This window comes from Protopterus annectens, chromosome 13.part0, assembly GCF_019279795.1.
Source record: "Protopterus annectens isolate FY-2018-M chromosome 13.part0, PAN1.0, whole genome shotgun sequence".
Classification (NCBI taxonomy): domain Eukaryota; kingdom Metazoa; phylum Chordata; order Ceratodontiformes; family Protopteridae; genus Protopterus; species Protopterus annectens.
In genome coordinates this window covers 102,217,036-102,235,721 of record NC_056747.1, presented here as the reverse complement: position 1 = coordinate 102,235,721, position 18,686 = coordinate 102,217,036, and the positions used below count along the sequence as shown (strand labels likewise).

The following is an 18,686-nucleotide window of genomic DNA, read 5'->3' as shown; positions in this document are numbered from 1 at the left end:
AGGTCAAACAAGTTTATTACAGCACCATCAGGCAAAGGTTTTGTTACCAAGAGTGTTCCAGTAGATGCTATGGTGATGGCAGCAGCTACCAAAAAGGAACTTTGAGATCCTTGTCTGTCCGTCCACCGAACAAGGAGTCTCATATGATGGACAGATATGGAAAGCACATGTTCTCTTCAGTGACTTTTGCACTCAGATCACTGAGTTATCTGACACAATTTACAAGGGTACAAAGAGATCTCCTAAAGGAGCTAGGAGATGCTCTCCCAGGCTCAGTACTTGCAGGGGTATCTGACAAGGTTTTCTCTCAGCTCTCCACCTTAAACTCTGTAGTTAACACCTCTATGAGGCTCATTTCTTATGCAGCAGATGGAGCGAGTAGAGCAGCTAATTCAGGAATTTCCCGAAGGAGACATGGATGCGCTTGTGTGACTTTATGGAACCCTTTAAATCTACCTTTAATGCCTCTTTTGATGGCTTATACTTGTTTGGGCCAAAAGTTATGGAAGCACTAACCAGGTGTGAGCAAGAAGAAAAAAACTTTCTGCCATAGTATTTCTTTTTACCCTACCTTCTAGACCTTGCCCAAAAAGTCAAAAGGGAGGAAAAATGTGGTTCAGAAAACCCCAGGTTTTTCAGGACACGTGTTAATTTTCCGCAGGGGAAGAGGGGGAAGCAGTAATGGGAGACACCATCCATATGGCCGAGGTGGTCCGCAAAATCAGGACAACATGGAGTCATTCCATGGTAAGCCCTTCCAGCTCTCCTAAAAGGAGGCCCATCTGTCCCTTTGTGGAGGCAGTCGGGGGGTCGCTTATCTTTTGTACCCAAAAGCCTGGCTAGAAATAACAAAAGACAAGTGGGTACAAAGTATTGTATCCAGAGGCTACTCTGTACCCTTTTCCGTCTCAAGCATAAAGAATATCCCGGATGTTCCACCCAGAGTGAACAGGCAATTCTAGAAATTCAAAGTTGCTAGACAAGAGTTATCCAAGCAGTCCCCGCAGACCAAATAGGATCCAGGACGTACTCAAGGTTTTCTTTTAGTGCCAAAGCGAACGGGTGACTGAAGACCCATACTGAATCTCAACAGATTAAGCAAATCAGTAAGAAGAATAAAGTTCTGGATGGTAACACTGCAGTTGGTATTTCCCTTTCTAGGAAAAGACGATTGGATGTGCTCTATAGACCTCCAGGATCCCTACTACCACATAAAAATGGACAGGACATGCAGGAGTCATCTGCTCTTTTGGCTGGGAGCCAGTTGCTCTGCCCTTTAGTGTTACTACAGCCCCCAGAGTGTTCACCAAGTGTATGGCAGTGGTAATGGATCACTTGAGACATCTAGGTATCAGAGCGTTTCTGTATCTAGATGACTAGCTCCTAACCGCCACCACCAAACATCTACTACTAAAAGCAAGAGACACCACACAACTTCTCTGCTCTTATCTAGGAATCACGATAAATTATGAAAAATCTGCCTTGTCGCCATCTCAATGCATCATTTTTATAGGAGCACATCTAGATACAACAAAAATGATGCCAAAGCTTCCCCCAGAAAGAGCTGAAGTACTGCAACAACAGGTCTTAAACCTTCTTTCCAGGAAAAAAATAAAGGCAAGAACAGGCCTGAAAGTTTTGGAAACCATGGCAGCAGCAGTAAACTTAGTTCCATTAGCATGCCTGCACATGAGGATTCTGCAGTGGCTACTGTTCACTCAGTGGTCCTTGCAAGAACTTCCCATGTCCTACCAAATTTCAGTAACCGAATCTTGCAGGAAAGACTTTCACTGGTGGCTTCACTCCACTCATGTAATATCAGGTCGACCCTTTGTTTTTCCACAGCCATTAGCCGCAGTAACCACGGATGCTTCTCAGTTGGGGGGGGGGCATTATCTGAGAAGAACAGTCCAAGGCATTTGGCAGGATCACGAGGCCCATTTGCACATCAATGATTTAGAGATGAGAACGGTGATGCTAGCGTTGCAAGCATTCCAGCACTCTCTTCCGCTGGGAACTGTTGTAATACAGACAGACATGTCAGTGGTATTGTACATAAGCAAGGAGGAACCGGATCTTACCCCCTTTGCTGGGAGGCCCTGAGAGTATGGCAGTGAGTGACTTCCTCACCACAATGCTTTCAGATAGCAACAAACATCCCAGGAAAATCCATCATGATAGCAGACAGACTCAGCAGAGTGTTTCTGATGCCTCACAAGTGGCCCCTAAAACAGGAAGTAGCAGAAAAGAATTTCTGCAAATGGGGCCAGCCCTACGACTTTTTTGCCACATCCATGAATGCCAAATGCAGCAACTACTTTGCCCTTATCCTCCCCCTCCGGGGGAATCACCAAGGGATGCACTTGTACACGATTGGCCCTCAGGTCTCTTCTACACCTTCATTCCCTTAGATTGTATCTGCTGAAAAAAAAACACAAAAACCAAAAAAAAAAAATGCTCGTTTTCCCGCCTTTCTAAGCTTGTATAGTCCAGTTTTCAAGTTAGTGCTGAATTCAGGGCTGCGTTACAAGTTTCTGTGTTTGCCCATACCTTGCTTGGATAGAAGGAAGTTTCTCTGTGCACTGAGAGAGAGGGAGCTTTGAGCAGCCTATCTGTCCCTGGAGGAGTGGTTTCAGCCCAGAAATTAGTAGTTTATTGGCCATTTTGTGCTAATATCTTTCTCTTTCATTTCCCTGCTATAAAACCCGCCATTGTGCGGTTTTGCGTGCTGGGCAGTGCCGGTTTGCTAGGGTATAACTCTTCCCGGCTCCAGAAAGTCCACTCTCTAAATTTTCCCTTGGAACTAGACAAACTTTAACTTAAACACTCAAACCATTCACTTCTCATCCCAGCACTTGCTCAAAACTCATAGCATGCACCAATAAACCAGGTATGTGAAGTTTGAACCATTAAGTGACAGATTAGAGAACAAGTCAACTAGTAGATTAAAGCTGCTTCACATCATAACAGTACAATGTGAGAGAGAAGTTACTGTAATTTGCCATTAGGATATATAACAAAAGCCTGTAATTTATCTTCTTAAATGTGCCGCAGAAGTTTTCACAGGTTCCAGTTAACACATCACATCAGTGAAAATTAACTTTCTTAAAAACTAAAATGGGGGAGGATGGAAATGAGTGACCAGCTTCCCTCTGCAAAGGGAAGGGGAACTGCAGAGACTTGCCACGCATAAAAACGAACACAACTGGCGACATGGGCTTTGATGATCCCAGATTGGAAAAAAATAACCTTTGTAGTGTGTGATTGAAAGCAGGTGCATGAAAGGTGAGGGCATGTCAGGGCCCCTAATGTAAACACAGAATTTGCCAGGATGCTTGTAAGGGTACAAAACCACTCTGTGACAGCCTGGATAATGAGACTTTCAGACAAGCTGTTGCCTCTGTCCAGGAGATTCTCCAGTGCAAGGGACCACATGGGCCCCTAGATATATTGGTGGAAGGCTTAGTGGCCAGTGAATACAGAGAAGAATATAGGTGGGAAAAAATGAAAGCGATTGGCCATCTCCATTGATGATGATTATAGTCTATGATCCACAACGCTACCATTGTAAGTAAATGTAGAGGCAAAACCCCTGAAATCCTATTTGATCTTTTTCTTATGGGGGCTTAAAGTACATTGTGAGGGAAGAAAGGAAGGAGACTGCAAAACAAAATCACTTTTATATGACATCCCTCTCTAATCAGACAATTTTTGAGTGTAACAGAGTTTAAAACAATTATAATCTAGAGTGCTGCAGAGGGATGAGTGAGCATGTTGTCTGTGTATTTAAATGTATGAATGCGTTGTGTGTAAATGTGTGTATTTTATGTGTGTATGTATATATTATATATATATATATATATATATATATATATATATATATATATATATATATATGTGTGTGTGTATATTTGTAGCTAACATTTTTATTTTGATTACAGAAATATACCGTATAGTGTCACAGAAGCAAATTGCAGACAGATCGGCACATGATGAATCTCCTGGAAATAATGTGGTTGACATTACTGTACCACCAACCACCGACGGACAGAAATCGAGTAAACTGCAGTGCTGTCAGAATCTGTGACTTTTCTTGGTTATCATCCTTGCCTGTGCTTTCTACTAAACTGCCGTGTTTGCTTTTGTCAATTGTCTCTTGTAAGTTTTGGCAAATGATTTTCATTTCAGAACTTTTACTGTAGAGGTAACATTCCCTCTATTATGAAATCCCCTTTAATATGACAGTTTTCTGGGCTTTAAATGAAAGCATTGCCCTTGGCTCTTGTTGGATTACCTCATAATGGTTGTGCTTACCAATTACATAACACTTGAGTGTAAACCCAAGCCATCACATTTGTTGAGTTGTGTTGCCAGGAGAGTATTTAAATAAAGTGAAATGGATATTTGTATTTTATTCTGACATTTTAAGGAAAAAATTGCAAGGAAAACCTCTTGTTGGTTATATCCACTGTTTATGCTACACAGTTAAAACAGGAGTTGTACCATTTTAAAGGTAAAACTGGTTTGTTTAAAAGTATGTACTCTCTAACTGCAAGTTTTCCTTCAGACTAAAAAGAAAGGATGCAGCATACGACATTAGTGTTCTGCATGTTCAAACTTAATTATGAGTACTTTGATGGGAGTTCATTTAAGAAGAATAAATTCACATTTGAAATCAGTTTATCTCTAACAAGGGTAAAACTTTTTTGTGTTAATCTGTTCCTATGTCCTTTACATGCTTGAAATCTGTTTATAGCCCTGATTTCACATACTACTGTTTAGTTCATTACTGAACCTGTGCGCATTCATCACGCTGCCCTAAAGGAATTATATTTACAAAAATAATCTTTTGAGGAACATCTGGTAATATCGTTGCTGTGGTCCATTGGAATGTAGAATGTTGGTGTTCTGGAAATGTATTCATGTACAGGGATTTAGATTGCCAAAGTTGAATGTATTGCTGGGTTGCCTAATGTCCCAACACATGGTAAGATTTAAGTCTGTTGGATAATGACTTGCCAGTAGTGGTTTTGCGGTAGGTCTTATTGTTTTTTGGTTCTCGGTAACCTCACATTTTGTAGTTAATATGGGGGGTGGGGAGGCTTCACTACATACTTTTCTCCAACATGTGGAGGAGCTTTCATAGAGTTTGCTGTGTGTCCAGCACCAACAGAAACAAATCTTCCTTTACCATGTTTTCAGTAGGGTTATTTGAAGGAGTTAAAACAGTTGTGGTCTGAGCTGTGTCACATGGACACATGCTTTGAAATAAAACAACTATAGTAGCACACTGTCAATGTTTGGAATGTATTCAGTAGTGCATTGTGAAGTTAAATAGGATGTGTTATTGTCACAAACTATGCTGGTAGTATGCAAAGTTGCAGATTGTCCTTAATGTGGGTTACATTTTCAAATATTGAAGAGTGCAAAATGTATTTCCCATCAGTCTAAAACAATCGGATGACTGCTAGTTGTCAAAGTGGGAATGGCTCCCAAGCCGTAACAGTACCCCTCCAGAATGTACCTGTTTGTATGACATTTAGAAATGGTTGCCAAATAAGCTCAATTGCTAGCTTCAAGTTTTTTTTTTCATTTTGCTACATAGTTGCAGAATGTGAATGAAGCAGATTGTTTAAAACTGAGATCTGGATGAAAATATAATGAAAATATGGTTGTCCTTGTGTTTTTATCATTTAGCTAAGTGAGCTCCATATTCTAGTTCTCTACTTGGTATTCTATATTTGGAACTTGACATTTCCTTGTGTTCTGATGGTCTTTCCTACATGCTAAAATATTCTTTATACAGAAGTGTAAAGCGGCATTTTGCTACCAAAGTTTGAAGTAGAATCATCATGTGCCATGTTTGTATGTTCTTGTAATATGTTTTTTTCTGTATTCTCAGTCTTGTTGGCCATAGTTGGGGGGGGGGGGGGGCTAGTGTATGTAACATTCATAACCCATTGAAGTAGTTGATCCTGAGGCACATGTGCCTGATATTTCCTGTGAGTCTTTGCTGTAACACTTGAGGATTAGGCAGAAGTATCAGTAAGCACTTTTGAAAATACACTCTCCCTTTTAACATTTGGCCTTTCCTTCTCTGACAGCTCTTTGCAAAATTGAGAAGATATTGAGTACCCCCCCCCTTGTTTTGGACTGCAGATTTTCAGGGAGAGTGAACTTTGAGTTTATCATGCTTGATTGCTACATGTTGCATTTTAAAGTATCCATTGGTGTGTATTTTATATTCATAGCTAGCATTTTTCATTACATAAGTTAACCCATACTGACATCTGTTGCGTCGTCTCTGGGGAATGAGGTGGCTGTTCTGTTTTCAGGTGCTTCTATAACCACTCAAAGGCTTTTTGGTGTGCGCAAGCACTACTGTATATATTGTCTTGCTTACTTAGCTGAACTAAACTTGCTAGATGTTCCTCACTTCCATTTTTGTCTGCATAATGGTAATGGAATGTCTGCAGTTTGACAGAGGGGTAAATGAATTGTATTTGGATGTCATGTGATAGAAGGATGAGACAGCACAGCAGGGGGAGCATATTCTTATCAATTGCAACGTTTTTTACCATTTCTTTGATGTAATTATGCCTTCATTTTGTAAAGTGCGCTTTCTTATTCTAAAATGTAATCCAAAAATCGGCGTTAAAACAACACAGAATGTCCCTAATAGTCAAAGTAAACGCTGAAATATAACTGATGCACAACAAGCGATATGCCATAGCCAAGTGGTGTAGAATCAGTCACATTTAATGTTCCACAGATGTTAAAAATCACATTAAGTGCTTTCATCCACACTACGGTAGACTTCATCAGAATAATAAGCACCATAACTCAATCACATAAATACCCCACTTTGGCACCAGAGGTGCATTGAATGCTCAAAATTTAAAGTGAACCAGTGCTGATATGCAAATGCTACACTCCTCATCAAAACTAAGCCCAACTAATATTATCTAACTTTATTAACTGGGACCTGTATTAGGTTTAATAAACGTGTTTCTGTTTAGAGAGTAGCTTAACATACAGTAATTACTTCCAGATTCCATATCATCCAGCCCCGCTTTCTGATGATGTGTTGGTGGGGGAGGGAACAGTTCTGTAGTGGGTTGACATGTTTTCTGTAGCCTGCAGCAGATTTTATTACAAAGAAAGCAGAATGCAACCCTGTTACCCAGTCAGACTAATCAGTAAGTAAACACAGCTCCGTTTAAGTAAAAAGTGTAACCAAAAATAAGATGTAGACTAATAAGATTCTTAGTAAGGTGTATATAGTGCTTGGCATCAGTGTAGTAAAACAGACGTAGGGCCTATCAATGGATTTTAGGGAGAAAACTGTGTGAATCACTTCAGTGCCAGACCTACTGCACAGTGCATGTGTATGTCATACCAGAAGGAATTGGTGCTGAAAATAAAACATTTGGAATAATTTGAGAATCTGTGAAAGTGAAGATGCACTAAAATAATCATTCCATGGCAAACAACTGTTTACCGCAGTGTGGTAGTGTATGTTATACAGAAGTATCTTAACTTTTAAATTTGATAATTCTACAGCGGTCCATTTAATTTTGCCTTCTGTCCAAACCTCTTGGCTGTCCCTAATTTTGCCCCATACCACATAAAGGTTTTGAATTTCTTGTAAATCACTGGGAATTGCAATTGGTCAATAATGCCAGAATTTCTTGCTTCTCGTTTAGAAAATGCATGTGGATGCAAAACCTGTTGCTCTATTAATTTTATAAGTAAATTGGAGATCTGTTTAAAAACTGTTCTTGATTTGACTTGCTGTTATTTTTGGATTTATAAAGAATTCTTGATCATCGAAGTTGAGAGATGCTCTGTAGAATAGATAGCGCAGTGTAACTTCAAAGCTAGTAAACACTTCACTTGCATATGGTTGCTCCTTTTCTGTAACTAGTATTCTGGACAAATCCAGAATGTATGTGATTCTCACACATCCATAATTTTTTCAAGTGTTTAATCAATCCATTGGTAGACAATGATTTAATAGTTTTATCTGTTTTATTACAACGCATGCCAAGCACTGTACATCTTATTGAGAATCTTATCCTGTTTCCTCCTTAGTTACCCTTCCACTTGAGTATAACTTTGTTGATTTATTGTGTAAGAGATTGTGATACACTCTTGATTAATTTGTAATCTGCTGTAGATTACAGAAAACATGCCAGCCCACTACAGAACTGTCACCCCACCACCAACACATCAGAAGGCAGGGCTGGGTGACATGGAATTAGCAAGTAATCGAAAAGTTGCTCAACATACAGTAAACTAACACCAGTTGTTAAATTTGGAATAAGAAGACCCACTTTACAAGAGGAGGGCATAATTATAACAGAAACTATAAAAATAGCTTTGCACTTGATCTTTAAGAAATGTAGCTATCTATTTTGACAGAATACCAGATAATGTACTTGGGGAGTTACTGTGATAGCTTTCTTTTAAATACATTTTTCACAGCTCTGTGTTTTAAGCTTTTCAAAGAGGATATCCCCATCCCCCAGGTGTGTATGGTATGAGATGTTTTAACTAGTAAAAATAACAGATGCTTGCTTGAATCCATTAGAGCAGAAACAAGTATTAACTGTACTTCACACAGAATCAAAAATCATAGCAAGCAGTTTAAGTGATCAACTGGTTTCTGTAGTATTTTTTTCACTGAAGTCTGGGAAACCTGATTTGACTTGAAAACATATTTAATGTTGAACACAAACCCTGCATTCTTTATTTAGCTATGTGTGCACGAACAGACAATTGTGAGGGGGGGAAAGTATTCCTGAGTCAGGATGGTTTTCCCAAGTTTATTTTAAAGGGTTACAGCTATACAGTTGAATTATTAAGGGAAAAAAATCACCACTCATGAGCAGTCATCGGATCTGTGGATTAGTTGTGGCAGCTGTTACTGCATTTTTATCCACACAACCTTTTTGAAAAGATATGGCGAGACTTCTACAGCATGGAGCATGCTTTACATGCTGATCATTGTGCGAAAGTGTGAATTTTATTTAAGTGTACTGTTGAATACCATGAAATGGTAGAGGCAACGGTTTAAGATTAACACAATGCACTGCAACAGGAGAGGTTCATTTTAAAGGCAGAATCTTGTATGTGCCTCACTGTCATTCTCTGTCAAATGAGCTGCTTAATGATGCAGGCCATTCCTTGCCATTATATTTAGACCAAAGACGTGCCGATCTTGTCTGAGAAAAAAAATCTTGCAGACAGGCAAGTATGCTGGAAAGGAGCTCTCTTTAAGCCAAGTTTGTAGGTTTTGCAGGTAAGGGGTAAGAATGGCAGTGAATAAGGACAGTTTCAAACTAATGGCACTCTTGTTTGAGAAACATGTCTTTAGGGGGTGCTATAGCAGATTCATTCATTTTGCAGAAAGCAGGAGGTGTCTGTGTTAAACAAAACCCAGCCACGCTCGACTTTTCACTGTGTAATTCCTTAAATCCCCTGTAGTGGAAGCCCATGGGATATATGCAAATGAACCCTTAAGGACATAGTATCTCAGCTTATATGGCTTCTGATGCCCATGACATTTTACTTCAAGTATGTATGGGTACATTCAGGTCAATAATGTTAAGCCCCAGTAGCTGTGGACATGAATGTGACATCAGCACAGCACAAGTGGATTGTTTGACCATATTTTAGTAACACAAAGCTTCAAATCAAGCCTGATGTCCATAAACATTAAAGTGCCTGCAAAATATTCCGGCTAACATCCACACTGAAGAGTAACAAACACCTTAATGTTTATAGGTATCAGGCTTGATTTGCAATCAAGTGATTGGCTTCAAATCACATCCCTGGGGAACCTGCCTCCTCAGCAGAGTTGAAGTTTCCAACCTGGAAAACTGTTCTGGTGACTGTCACATCATCTGAAAGGATTCTTCTTGATCTTCCATAAAGACTGTATGAACTAACCCTTTCTTTATGTTTGAAATTGTACCAAGTCAAACTTTAATTAGTAGATTGATTTGACTGTTTTTTTTTCCTTATTCAAATACTATATCATCAGGTAAGGTGCTGTGTTGAAAGAACTAAATCTGTTAGAAGGCCAGCAACTTTTCATTTGTTCTAATAAACATCATCATCATCATCATCCCCTTTTTCCCCATTTACATGGGGTAGGACGTAGTGCTACTATTTCAAAGGTCACTTGCTAGACTGTTTGACTGCATTAAATTACATATCTTCACTTGTAATTTCTAAGGCTAATTCTACCAGAGCCATGGCCACTTGAATTGCTTATGTTTCAGGAATGCCACACCTGATGCTACTAGTGCAGTAGCTACGTAATGATCAGTTAGTAGCTTTGTGGAGAATTACAAACCTGATGTGATATCCAGATACAGAACTTCCTTTGGAGCAAGATTTATGTTCTTGGAAGCCATGTACTAGTTGTAGCATGGAAATTGTCTTTTGGGATAAAAAAATTATGTACTTTAACAAAAGAGTTTGAAGAGTTGTACATTCTGAGGGGATATAAGGCTTTCTCTAGCTTCACATTGCTAACCTTGTGGAGATGGTGAGCATCATAGTGCATTCTTTGATAGAGGAAGGGTGCTGAACAGCTTGAGAAAGTATGGTCTGCTGAGCAGTCAGTGTCTGTGGCCTTGGTCCTATGATTTACCAAGGATGGAGACCTACTGTTTCAGGCCTGTCATTACAGTAAGTATATAACCTGTGTGGTGTTTGCTATTATGGCATTAGTTGTGGCTGAAAGTGATTCAAGAAGGACCAGTTCACTGTACTGACTAATGAAATTCAAAGTAACCCTTCACCTACAAGCAGTCTATTAATGCAGTGTTAGATTCCATACTTCTGCCAGGTTTGTCAGCAGTTGGCTGGAGCTCGGTCAAAGTAAATTTAAGTGCAACAAAACTCTTTTGAACTGAACAAGTAAAGAAGCTTTTTACTTTAATTTATCTGTTAAAATATTTATTCTTAATCAGAGTAGTGAATACCATGAATCGAGTAAGTCATCTTAGTTATCCCACACATGATTCTTGTGTGACTTTCAAGAGCCGTTCGGCTTTAGTGAGACAGAGCAGCTCTTACAACTAGCTTGGCAGGAATGAAGTGGAACATGGCATGGTCAGCATAGTATGAATGAATGAAAGTTCAGGGTACTGTTTCTGGAAGATAACTACTGAAGGTATTAGCAGGAAAACCTTGGCATGATCCTGTGTAGGAGTTAGAGTAAAATAAAATGTGTGAAATGTTTAAAGTCAGGCATCTTACAGAGCTGCTGAAAAGTGGTCCCTTCTCCTTTGCAAACTTTGAGCTCTGTTCTTTACCCATAGGGATTGATGTTACACAATTCATCAGCTTATAATGCACTAGACCAAAGAATTGTTCCAGCAACCAGTTTTTGGGGTGAGTGCCTGCTTTAAATGAAAGCTCACCTGTGCTTGAGTTTGGCCATTCAAGGCAGTAGATGTTGGAGGTGCTTTTTCAACATGGGACTTGGGCCCTTAATTTTCTGTTTCTTCTGTCCCACATCATCTTTTCTTGAAAACTAAGATGTATAAAAGCTAGCCTAACTCTCGTTCTAGGGGTATGGAGACTGTGGAGAAGAGAGAACAGCTTCCTCTATGGAATTTCATGCACCTTCATTTTAACTTTGTGCAGCTGTTGTGGCCAGGTCATTAGCATCCGGGAGTCTGGTATGTGCTGTCCCCATATGACATGTCCCTTTCCTCCTGGAAGGAAGGATTGGGGCTGGGAGTCCTTTCTTTTGGCAACTCATAACTGTCTGAATTCTGTTTTCCTGAGTCCAACTTCCAGAAGTACAGTTCTTGAAATTATTTTACATTGTTTAGCTGCACCGTGAGTTCTCAGTTGAGCAAACCATTTTTTCACCACCACCCCCCTGTTAGGTTTATTGCTTTGTCTATAGATGTGCAACTGTGAAGTAGTGTGGGGAATTTGGATAGAGTTCCCCACATGGGACTTGAGCCCTTCAGAAAAAAAGTTGACAAATCTGAGTTCTCCAGTTTACTGTCAACAGATTGGGTTAGCTTCTATTATTGGATCAGTTTATACATTTTATCATAGATGTAGATGGTCTTCTCTGGGAGGAGGTCCTCTGAGCAAGGTTTGCAGACCATGGCAGAACTTCTGTGAAAGAGGAGTGATTGACAATCCCATTTCTCTTCCTTTTCATCCATTTCAGACTGTCAGACATCTTAAGTAGAAGAACCACATCACAGACAAGTTGTCAAGCATCAGGGCAGTCTTCCCACCATTGCATTCACACGCCAAGCCTCCCAGAAGGTAGACTTCATAGTTGATTTTTCAGCACACTAGGATTTGAAGTGGGAGGCTGGTTAGCCGAGTTTGCTCTGTACATCACCCAACCCAGCCATATCTTGGAGTCTTTCTTTCCCATCAGGAGAGGTTGTTTATTACTGACCCCCCCCCCCCATTTCACAAGAGTTTCCATCTTTACTTCTGTTACATCAGTTCCATAAAAGTGTCCCCCTTTCTTAGGAAGCCTAGATGGTGTCACTGCACATGATAGACTCTGTTGGCACACATACTTGTCAACCTGTTAGAGCACGAAATCTCAACAAAGGTATCAATTAATGGGGGGAACAAAGCCCTAAAAAATGGGGCACTTTTTAAATATTGCTCTTACAAACTTTAAGTGGCTAGAATAACAGGTTATGTGTTAGCATTAATTTTCTGAAGGATATGAAGTATGAAACTCATGTGCCATTGTCTTCTGACTTCAGTCCTCAATGATTTGCCAGAAAACCACAATTTTAAGAGAAATAGACCAAAAAAAGGCAAAAATCTGTACAGTTGAGCGATATGTTGGCACAGGTTTATCAAAATGTTGATCACCCATCGTCGATGCCACTAACGCGAACTCCGAACAGCGACTGTTGGGATGTCGAACACCGATATTCCGAAATGCAAAATCCCCCCGTTGGACCCATGGTAGCACTTGTTTTGTGGTGTAGCGGTCGGAAATGTCGACATTCGGTGTTTTAGTTCGATATCTTCAGGAATCGGCATTATAGCTTTCGCATAAGAGTCGACAGTATGTACATTCGACGATGGGCGATCGACATTTTGATAGTAAACCATTGGCACATCATTGTCTGACATCCTTATTCGGTTCTTTCTAGGTTATTACTTTTTTGTACAAGATGCTGACATTTGGTCTGTTATGTCACCCCATAGTGTTTGCTAAAGATGTGGCCACAATAACAGAGCCCTTAATAGAGAAGGGGTGTCCTAATGTCCCCTTGTCAGGTGACTGCTTTTGTTGGCTCAATTGAGGGAGTCCTAATAGCAGCCCTTTCATGGATTTTTCTTTTGCTGCATCTCCTGAAGGAAAACCTTTCTTTCTTTGTAAAGTCTTTGTTTCAGCATAGATGATTCCATTTACTGAGATGGTGTTGGAAATTTTTTTTTTAGCATTTTCTGTTTGTGTCTGGCCTTGGCGTCTTGAATGTGGTGGTAGGTTTGAGTTAGGGCATGAATACTTTGGTCTTTTTGGCCTCATGGTGGCCGCAGTTGATGTTTTTCCCCATTGAGTTTGCTTCATTTGAAGGTGCTACAGTGGACAGTCATGCATCAGTCACTGCATATCGTCAGTTTGTAGTGCATGGAGTGCTGTGGATGCCCTCCAGTAGCTGAAGAAAGTAAACTTGTTGAATATTTCTGTAGAGTTGAGACCCGGTTTTATAATGTTAGTTGAAGGTAGTTTTGCTCTCAAGATGAATTTCTTGGCATCCACACACAAAGCTGTAACATATAGCTTTAGGTTACTGCAGAACATCTACTGTTCAACAATGCCCATTTTAATTTCTGCAGAAAACTAAAAAAAAAAAAATCGTATCTTAATAGTAGCAACATATCTGGTAATGATTAAGGTTTATAGGAGCCCGCAGGTATTAAAACTCATTTTGACTGCAGAGGCTGGAAAATCATAAACAAGAAAATCTGACTTAGCTAAGAAAAAGGCAGGACTAAAATCAGACAGTTTGAACATCTACTGTTATGGATTTATATGTGCAATTGTACTTTGTGAATTTTTTTTTTTTTTCATTTTAAATGGGACGCTGTGTTTTTGTAAAAGCTATGCATGTTTAACCAGCCGTCCAGTTTTGTACCATTTTAAGTTATTTTTGATTACTGGACTAATTTTTATTTCTTTTTTTTTTTTTTTTTCTTACTCATCAAAACATTGACCCTAAGACTGTTCATATGAAAATGGAATATTCTGTTACCTGAGAAGTATGAATATTTAGAACATTAGGTACTAAAGAGCATGGGCAAATAGGGTAGTTAAAAAGGTTAGGTAATGTACATCTGTTTGCATGGTGTGGAAAGGAAGTAAATTAAGTATAATTAGTCATTTTTGGTGTCCTATAAACCACCATTTTAGTGCTTGTAAAGTCAGGGTTGTTAAACTACTGAAACCTTTGGTAAAATAACCTTGCCTTATCATTTTTGCTGAATTGGTTGTAAAACAGATCAGTTCTGAATTTATTGTTAGTAGTATAATTTCTTGCAGTATGTGAGCAGAATTGCTGCTTGAGAGTTGCGTAGGAATGTGGTGGTTGCTGGAATAAGTTATCACATATATTTGGAAAAGCAGTGCGGTTCAGTTTTACATCTGTAAAATAGCCTAGCTAATCAAGTTAAGTGTACCTTTGATGAGACAATGAAGACCAAACTATCTGGTTGGAAAAGTAACAATATAATATTAAAGGCTGAGAATGTGGTTTCATACCTGTGCCATGCAGAAGCTGACCTAATGTTCCAAGTATGTTTTTGAGGAAGTGCTTTTTCCCCCCTGAATATTTGGTAAAGTGTTGCATTTGTTGAAGGATAATAGTGGAACTTTATAAGTGTGGCTTCCTGGCTGCCCTGAGAAGTGGGCAAAGTGACTACAATGTGTTATACAAACTGCATTTTGTAAAGAGAGGTAATTCCTAGCACTGATTATGCTTGTAATTACAATTAGAGGCGGGGCTAACCACCCAGCAGTGTGAATGTTGGGCTGAAGGTCATCACTGATGTGACGCTCTGACATAGTGTACAAAGTAGAAAAAAGGGGTTGCTGCCAGTGTCTGTTAGTGTGATGTTATGCAAATTACTGTGCTTGTGCAGTTCATTTTCTTTTAGAACCAGGTATAATCTGCAAGAATGTTTTTGTCTTCTATTACATTTTTTTCTCTCCATATCACATAAATGTTTTTGCACACAGTTGTTACTGCTGTTCACTAGATTGTTTGATCATTAATTTGTTCATTGTTAAATTAGTAAGTTTCCAATACTTTTGGACTTTATTTGCAATGTGATCTCTTTGATTGTATTAAAATGCTTGCCAGAGTGCAGCAGGGTTAGTTTAACAGCATCAGTACTCTATTTAACCCCTTGTTTAATGACAGTAAATTATCCAAGTGCAGAGTTATTTTTTCTCAACTTCCTCCATTTGTCAATAGTTCTCTTGAAATGGCTTTGAAAGGAATGTCCATTCCTTAAAGTTAAATTGATCGCAAGTTGTCCTACTCAAGACAGATTTTTATGTATTGTTCTTTGTGTTTTTCTCAGACTGAATGATTTGTAAATCGTGTATAAAATTTACATTCCAATGTTTTAATTTTTATTTTGCAGTATAGTGAAGGCAAATAAAGTTCCAGCGTGCCCTTTCAGTTAAAAGTATACAGCAGGTAATGCAAATAAACAAGCTGCACAGACTGTATTGTCTTGAGATAAAGGTTAAATAAATTCCTATTTAAAATCTGCAGATTGTCTTCTGGTTTAATACCAGGATATAAGTAGTGGCATTGAACTGTTATGCATTTCAAGCATTTTACTGTTTCATTCTTTGTAGATGAAACCTATAATCTTGCTGAAGCGATTGTCAGAGAAAATGTTTTCTGAGGCTGTAATTTTTTCATTGTAGCATGTCATTCTGGTTGCATTATCAGTCTTTCTTTCGAATTAACACTTTCATATTTTGGAGTCAGTATAATAAAGCAGGTAAAGTGTTGAGAAATGTAGCCTTCATGGGTGCATGAAAAGGGAAATAAATGTTGCCAAAAGTGTTTCTGTTCTGGGAGATCACCTGCATATAGTTTAGGAATGGCAGGGTTATGGTCCTTGATAGGTGGTCAAAACTTTTAGTGTTACAATAGTTGCTCTGGTCTGTTGAATTAGTAGAAATTTCCTGTCACACCTGGAGAATTCATACTTGCCTGATATACTGGATTCATGCCACTTTGTAAGCAGTCTGATATTAAATGTCTTTTCAGCTTAACTAACAACCAGCCTCTTATTGTGCAACTTGCTAGTTTTACAAACCAGTTTTAAAAACTGAAGTTTTGTTAATGTACAGTGTACAGCACTTTGACTTGTTCCTTCATTTGATGCATAGGGCACTCTGCCTTCACTTTTTTCAGTCCTGACTTTATTCTGTAAAGTGCACTCCACTTGTAAATATTTATGCATTACTTGATTTGTGCATGTTTTTATGTATTATGAATAAACACCTTGCCAACCAAGTGTGTGTTGTGTGAGGTTCATCAATTCAGATTATCTGTTTTTCCAGTATGTGTAATTATGCTACTTTAAATACAGACTTGTCAAGTTCAAGATCACTGGCATTTAAAATACAGGTTTCACAATTAGCTGCTTGGAGTGTTTGGATTTCTTTGCATTTACAGTATATTTGCATTCCTTTTAATAGCTAGATCTTGATGATCTTCATGTTTCGCTGTTGCAGTCCTGAATTGTGGGATTTCCTGCTGTGGAAGCCCTTGGCTGGCCTGACTACCAGAGTAAAAATCTCCCTCCTCCTAAGGCTTGCGGACTCCTTTCCCTGACGTCAGTACGCTTGAGTATAAAGGGAGCCAGCCAACACCATTACATCAGTCTTTCTTGATGTCAGAGCCCGAAGCAGTGTTTCAGTGCATTTGCTCGTTCCCCACCAGAGAGAAGGCTTCTAAAGCGAAGTACCCCATGTGGGAACTTTGTCTTGCTTTAACTCATGTCAGATAAGGTTAACAGTTGTGTCTGCTGTAGTAAGCAAGTCCCATATTGAGACTTCCATACTTTACCTGTTTAGGCCCAGATCATGACCCTATTTGTAGTTTTTGTGCCAGTTTCAATTCTAGGACTATCACGTGTAGGGACAAAATCTTAGCTTGGCATCTTAGTTTGCAATCTTCCATGCATCATTCATTGACATCTGCCAGTCTTCTCAAGGTTGAGCCCACTAAGCTTAAGAAAGACAAAGAAAAAAGACCCAGGCATTTAGGGCCACTGAGAACAGCCATTCACTGTCTGGCAGTCCCCCAAGAGTTATTGGTGAGGAGGGTGAAGCGTGTTCATAGCCCCCTTCTGCGACCGAGGTGATGGTGCAGGCAAGCCTCTTTAGAGACCCTTACGAAGTCCGACATGCTGTCAGGTCCCTCACCTTCTACACAGGCCTTGGCTTTTGGTTTGTCGGTTTGCTCCGAAGTTGCTTAGCAGAACTATCCTTCTGATGAGCATTCTTGTACCAGCGGCATTTTTTCAAGTAGTTGGCCTGCATTGGTTCTGCCTAACAAAGAGACTGGCGTCAGGATGACGGATGCACCTAGGTCCAAGGCTAACGTTGTTTCTAAGAAGGGTTCTACCTCGGTTCCTAGGCCTACAGGCTCCCACTCAGCAGGTTATCAGCAAGACCTGGTCAGGTTAACAAAGGACCTCATCTCCTTAGAGCTAGGCAACCCCCTTTTGAGCCTTACCCAAGGGAAAAGCAAGAGGGAATCGTGTCCCTGAAGTTTTCTCTGAACCTCCTTAATCGGATAAGGATTGTGAGCAGGAGGGGTCCTAGAGAAGAGAGGCCCTACCTTAAATCCTAGGATTCAGATTCTGAGGAAGAATCAACCATCATCCTCACCTCCTGATTGTTACTTTTGGGGAAACACTCCATTCCATGAGGGAACATTTCCAATGGGAGGCACAAGAATACCCATAGTCTAAAAAGAGGGTGTGACACCTTTACACTGGCCCAGTAATCAAGGAGCCTCAATCCTCACCACTGGCAACAGTGGGGGGGACATGCACACTGTGAGGATGACAAGTAAGTGCATTTTCCCTTGCACACAGACCACAGTCAGTCTGGGTCTGGTTTCTCTTTTCTCCAGATCTCCAATAAGACTCCCCAATGGCACAGCTATAGAGTTGGTTCCTTAGCCATGGCTCCAAGTCAAGACCTCCTACACCCTCTGTGTCCAACCAGTGCTTTGTGTCCCTGCCCAAGTAGCTGACACACACAGTCTTGGAGATTTGTTTTACACACACACACACACACACACACACACACACACACACACACACCTGGGAAAGGCTGACACAGGTTTACTAGCTATGACCTCTTCTGCCAAGACTATAAGGCAGTTATCACTGCCACCAGCACCCCTTATCAGCTACTTTAAGGCCCTTAACAAAGGGTGTCCAATCCTACTGTGTAATGCTGCTGTTAATTCAGATGATGGTCTTACCAAGAGCAAGGGTGTTAGGAGTGACCTGCACAGTGGTACCAAATAAATGTGCAAGTACTGTTAGAGCTTAAATATGTCTGACAAATATCACCCACAAAGATAGGTTTAAATGTATTTCATAATAAAAGAACAAGAAAATAC

The 18,686-nt window shown here is 39.8% G+C and overlaps 1 long non-coding RNA gene across 1 annotated transcript in view; it reads left to right on the top strand.

Moving 5' to 3' along the window:
• The window catches only part of LOC122817626, a 90,069-nt gene extending 73,510 nt beyond the window's left edge, over nucleotides 1-16,559 (top strand). Inside the window, exon 2 of the long non-coding RNA XR_006367306.1 lies at nucleotides 3,942-16,559. This is a non-coding gene — a long non-coding RNA (uncharacterized LOC122817626). The remainder of the gene's footprint in view (nucleotides 1-3,941) is intronic.
• The last annotated feature ends 2,127 nt before the right edge of the window (nucleotides 16,560-18,686 follow it).